Genomic DNA, 5,350 nt, shown 5'->3' with positions numbered 1-5,350 from the left:
CCGGGCCCCCCCCCCCCCCCCCCCCCCCCAAAGATGCACAGCTGGGAGACTGCAGTTTCTCTGCCTCAGCAGTGTTCCACACCCCTGCAGCTAGGAGGTCGCATCTGCTGTAGTTTCCCGGATGCATGGGGCACCCCCTTGCTCAGAGTCCTGTCAGGTAAGAGGGCTCCCAGTCATGGGAGCTTGCTTCTTGCTGGTGTAGAGAGATCCTGGGATCAGGCCCCCACTGCACCAGCAGTAAGGTGTGATGGGCTCTGATTAGTGTTCTCACATGTGTGGCATGGCAGGAGGCACAGTTGTGTGGGTTGTGCATTAGATCCCATTATACCTTTGTAGAGGAGTCATTAAGGTTTAAAAACCTCAATTTATTTTTAAAATCTTGTAATTTTTCTTTTTCAACCAATTTTGTGGAGGGTTTTTTGGTGGTTAATGCTAAATCCTACTAACTCTTCATTTGACAAAGCTCCAAATCCCATAAGTAGACTCCTGCCATAGGGATGAGACCCAATAAATAGTTAACAAAGTATAAACATTATTAGAAAAGTGCTAGGTGCTGATACTAATGACTTGAAGAATATGGTTTATATTTTAAATGGCATGTGCTGTTGTTTCTTTCGTTCTATTTATGTGGAGGGAAAGTAAAATAATGTCATTGTTGGGGGGAAAAATATTATGAACAAAAGGCTTACCAACTTTCTTAAAGCAGTCATTCTGGGTCCTTTGAAAAATGTTTTTGTTTTAAAGATGAACAAAAAATAGTAAAATGCTTATTCATGCCGTGTCAGCATAACATAATGAATCAGCAGCTATTAACTGCTGCAAGCATTCATCCGTAGTATAACTTTGTATCCATAAAAGGAGAGGGAGTTGGGGGAAGGGGCACCTAGAATTTACAAGTCACTGCTAACTTTTTTTCTTAGCTGCTGAGTAGCCATAATGTCTTAACATTAATTTTTACAGTGCTTTTCATCCGTATGTTTCAAATCTTTTTTTTAAAGTATTATTAGTCACACTTTATAGATGAAGAAATCGAGGGAGGTGATCTGACTTGCTTAAGATTGCATAACAAATGAGTATCACTGCCAGGAATAGCACCCAGATTTCTTGATTCATAGTCTGTTAACTTACTTAAGGCTATCCTGTTTCCTTGCACTGTTAAGAATTTAAAAATCTGACAAGATATAAAAGATTGTTCTGTTCCCAGCAATTCCTGGATACCTTTTCAGTAAGGTTACAGTCGATTAATGGTTACAAGCCATGTGCTCCAATCTAGCCAACCTGGTAAACTTCCGCTTTGTTTGCCAACTTGCAGAAAGCAATAACTGAAATTAGGCCTGAACGTCTTAAAGTTACTGCAAAGCTTAGCTTCAGTCATAGTTGAATTATGGACTCAGTTGAAGGGATTTTGCACCCATATTTGCTTTTTCCTCCTTATGAACATTTTGTATACACAGGTATTTATGAGGTGAGGATTATGGTGAATATGTCAAAGCACTGATGTCCAGATTGGTCCAGTTGTTACTATGTTCCTCAAGCAATGAAGAACAGGAAAGTTGAGGAGGGGAGGGGGAGCAGTGTTTTGCAGGAAATGCTTGGTAGTTTGTAGACTGTGCTGGTTAGTGGCAAAACTTCATAACTGATGTAGACTGTGCAGTAGACTTTTTTACCACTTGGCTAAACAAGAAGCTTCTGCTGTGAACAGGATCCCTGTTTTCACAGGCACTACAAAGAAAAGAACATGAGACCCAATCCCATATCAGTGAAAACAGATGCCGTCTGTTGGAGTTGGTATTACCAAATATATGTTGTACTGCTAGGTCCAGACACTAGATCTGTATGCTTCTAAGCTCTTGTGAATCTGGGTAGATGCACTCTTTCAGCTTGCTAAGATTACTTCCATGATATAGATGCTCTGCTTTGTACCCTTTCTGGGAAGTAGGACCCTACAGTATAGCCTCAATTCTCCTTTCATGTACTCTTTCTAGCATTCCACGTTGTCATGTGATTTGCCATTTAACCTCTTGGGGACAAGGTAACTGTTGACACCAAAATCTTTGAAACTGTGCAAAGTAACTCATTAAACATGCACATTAGTCCTGGAGAAAGCATTGGCTTAGCTATCTGTGCTGGAACCTGCGCAGAACCTCTGTGTCCTCTCTGCTTGGAGAGCTGTGTGTGTTTTGGGGGATCCTCAAGTGTACAGGTCCCTTGGATCTTGTTCCTTTGACTGATATTTATTTATTAATGTCTCTTCTAGTAATGAATTCTCTCCAGGAAGCTCTCTCTACCTTCAGTTGCTTTGACAGTCAAAAAACCCTCTCCAGCTCCTAGCCTCTGTCCCTGTCTCTTTCAGGCTCCTAGACTCTGTATCTTAAGTCAGTGCTTTCACTTCGTTCCTTCTTCTGATGGTCCAGCCCTCTAATTCTCCCCCTTTTTTGCTGCACACTGGAGAAAACTGTTTTTGCCTAATGTATATTATACTACTGCTGTGTCAGAGCCGTGTTATTCAGTGGTTGGTGTTCCTTAACAGCTGCCTTAATCAGGGTTAGACACCCAATTGGTACTCCATTCTTGGCACAGAAGATATAATGCAAAAATGCAGTAAAATACAGCTGAGAGAGCATAAACAACATACTAGCAAACAGCATTCATAAGCTGTATAAACGTAAACTTCCCAATCCTTATAGTAACCTGTTCCTACATTTTCTGATAAGATTCCAGTGTTTTGAAACACTGGTGCAGTGTTTTTGAAGTTTTGTGCTGCTTTGCTGGACTGGGGGGAGGGGGGCTGGTTTTTAATATTCATCTCACCAAATTGAATTATAGTTGGTAAAGAGTTTCTGTTTCTCTTGGTAGTCTAATTTAAACCTCTCCACAGCCTTTCTGCTAATCAGAGCTTTTTGTATGGGAGCATATCGTCTGGGGGTTTTTTTGTTTTGTTTTGTTTTTTTGTTTTTGTTTTTGGTTTTTGTTTTTTTTTTTTGAAGAAGCTCAAAAATGCAAGCAGTTGGGCAAGGTTGGAGATGAGGACAGTAGTTGTATGTATTAGAAATGGTAATGTAATAGTAAGCAATATTGACATTTAAGTTGTTGCTTTTCAGGTTTCACACTTACATATGTGCCATTTGCATCTCTTGCCTGTTTCAGGTTGTCTGCAGAGTTGTCATTGCATATATTTTGATTCCCTATTCGTGTTTTCAGAGAGAAGCATCTTTGCAGTCATTGCGGTCTAGAACCTGGATGAGCTGGGGTTCTGGAACACAACACTTAATGAAGTGGTGGAATTCATGACAGATTATGCAGTTGTGGAATATTTGAGAGCCAGGTAAAATATAACAAGTCTTATTATATCAGTATAGCAGGCCACTGTTTTCTATTCTAGGCCAGTATATTTCTACCTATCATCTAGCTCATAAGAAAACTGAGTCATGAAATTGGTGATTGATTAAAATTAGGTTGTTTCAGTTTCCTTGGAACTGTGGCAGGGAGACTTGGGTAGATGGGTTTTGCTGCTTTGAAAAAAGCAAAAACACTCTTTAAAATATGATGTGCAAACCTTCCTGCTTGTCTGGGTCTTGCTTTAGGACAAAAAACTTCATTTAGTGTTTACCCTGTCCTATCAGATATGTGAAAATAAGTTAGTTTCTGTGCATGCTCTTGTCAGGTTCCGGTTTTTGGCTTCACTGCCACCAATATTTGCATCCTCCACCACAGGGTGGTAACACACTGCTGCTGAAAGCTTGTTTTCATAGAATCATAGAAAATTAGGGTTGGAAGGGACCTCAGGAGATCATCTAGTCCACCCCCTGCTCAAAGCAGGACCATCCCCAACTAGATCATTCCAGGCAAGGCTTTGTCTAGCTGGGCCTTAAAAACCTCCAAGGATGGAGAGACTCCATCACCTCTCTGGGTAACCTGTTCCAGTGCTTCACCACCCTCTTAGTGAGATGGACAGTTTCTTCTAATACCCAACTTAAACTTCCCTTGCTATAGTTTGAGGCCGTTGCTCCTTGTTCTGTCATCTGCCACCACTGAGAACAGTCTAGCTCCATCCTCTTTGGAACCACCCTTCAGGTAGTTGAAGGCTGCTATTAAATCCCCCCTCAGTCTTCCCTTCTGCAGAGTAAATAAGCCCAGTTTCCTCAGCCTCTCTGCAGAAGTCGTGCCCCAGCCCCTTAGCTATTTTTGTTGCCCTCCACAGGACTCTCTACAGCTTGTCCACACCCTTTCTGTAGTGGAGAGCCCAAAACTAGACACAATGCTCCAGATAAATATTTAAGATGCCTTATACTAGTGAGCTCAAGATTTTTGTGCAGGGAAGATCCTTTTGACAAAGTTGTGATGTTTTTGAGCGTGCTATTTCAAAATGTTCTTTGATTTACCTTGTGCCCTTTTTAAGGATGAAGCGATACAATTCACGTGTAAACTCCTTATGAAAGTGATGAAGGACTTTTATGCTTTCTTATTAAGTCAAGAATGAACAGTCCTTATGACTATCTAGAACAGCCAAAAGTCTTCAGAAAGTCAGTCGTATTTATTTTTAAATGCCAGTTAAAAAGATTTACCTGTGACTGAAGATCCACGCGTCTTGGTGATCGTGATTTTTTTCATAGTAGTAATGTGGTTGGTTAACAGCTCTCATTTTGGAAGAGCTAAGTCTTGCATAGAATGGAGATTTGGAAAGCAGGTGTTCAACCACTTTCAAATGCATTTGCAAAAACCTAATCGTCTGTCCTACCTTAAGATGTAAATCTGTTCAAGGTGTCTGTGTTGCTGAAGCTCTTTGTAGCTTGGTTTTCCTAAATACCCTTTAATTCAGTGATGTTATGGTGGTGACAGCATGGGGCCAGGGCTGGGGCAGAGCTGTAATCTGCTCCCTGCATGCCTCTGCCTACAGAACCTGTGCTCATCTGGGGGGTGGGGGTGCAGGCTGCAAATGACAGCTCTGCCCAGGGCCCTGGCCCTGCACTGTCACTGTCCTGTGATCCTGCCCATCTGATTCCCAAACACCACTTCCTATTTTGCCACTCCCCACTCACTGCGTTCCATCCTGCAACTTTCTATGTGGCCCCCAGGCCCAAATAATTGCTCTGATAATTGCACCCCTGCTCTGATTTCATCTGTATTCAAAAGCATTGAAAACCATGTCCTATACTACTACTTATTTCTTTATTCTCTGCAGGTGTCTGTTTTATCCATCTACCTACCTCTCCATAAGTGTCTTAAGTACATATTCTTATGTGGTTATCCTACTGCTAGTATGTTTCTTTCTTTTTGGAGTTCTGACACACTGTTCCTATATTTTCTAAGCAGCCACTTGTGGGCTGAGATCACATGTATCTCAGTGTCG

General features: G+C 41.5%; 1 protein-coding gene across 3 annotated transcripts in view; it reads left to right on the top strand.

The window, feature by feature from the left end:
• BACH1 (BTB domain and CNC homolog 1) overlaps window positions 1-5,350 on the top strand; it is a 71,875-nt gene that overhangs the window by 7,506 nt on the left and 59,019 nt on the right. For 2 of the 3 annotated variants that reach the window (XM_019524748.1, XM_019524746.1), the window contains exon 2: window positions 3,202-3,325. The exons of the other annotated variant lie outside the window; for it this stretch is intronic. The gene's annotated coding sequence lies outside the window, so the exon portion shown is untranslated. The remainder of the gene's footprint in view (window positions 1-3,201; window positions 3,326-5,350) is intronic. 3 annotated transcript variants of the gene reach the window in all.

The sequence above is a fragment of the Gavialis gangeticus genome, unplaced genomic scaffold (assembly GCF_001723915.1).
Source record: "Gavialis gangeticus isolate Ggan-Ray unplaced genomic scaffold, GavGan_comp1, whole genome shotgun sequence".
Classification (NCBI taxonomy): domain Eukaryota; kingdom Metazoa; phylum Chordata; order Crocodylia; family Gavialidae; genus Gavialis; species Gavialis gangeticus.
The sequence above is the reverse complement of the archived record's forward strand: the minus strand, read 5'-3'. Positions and strand labels throughout refer to the sequence as shown.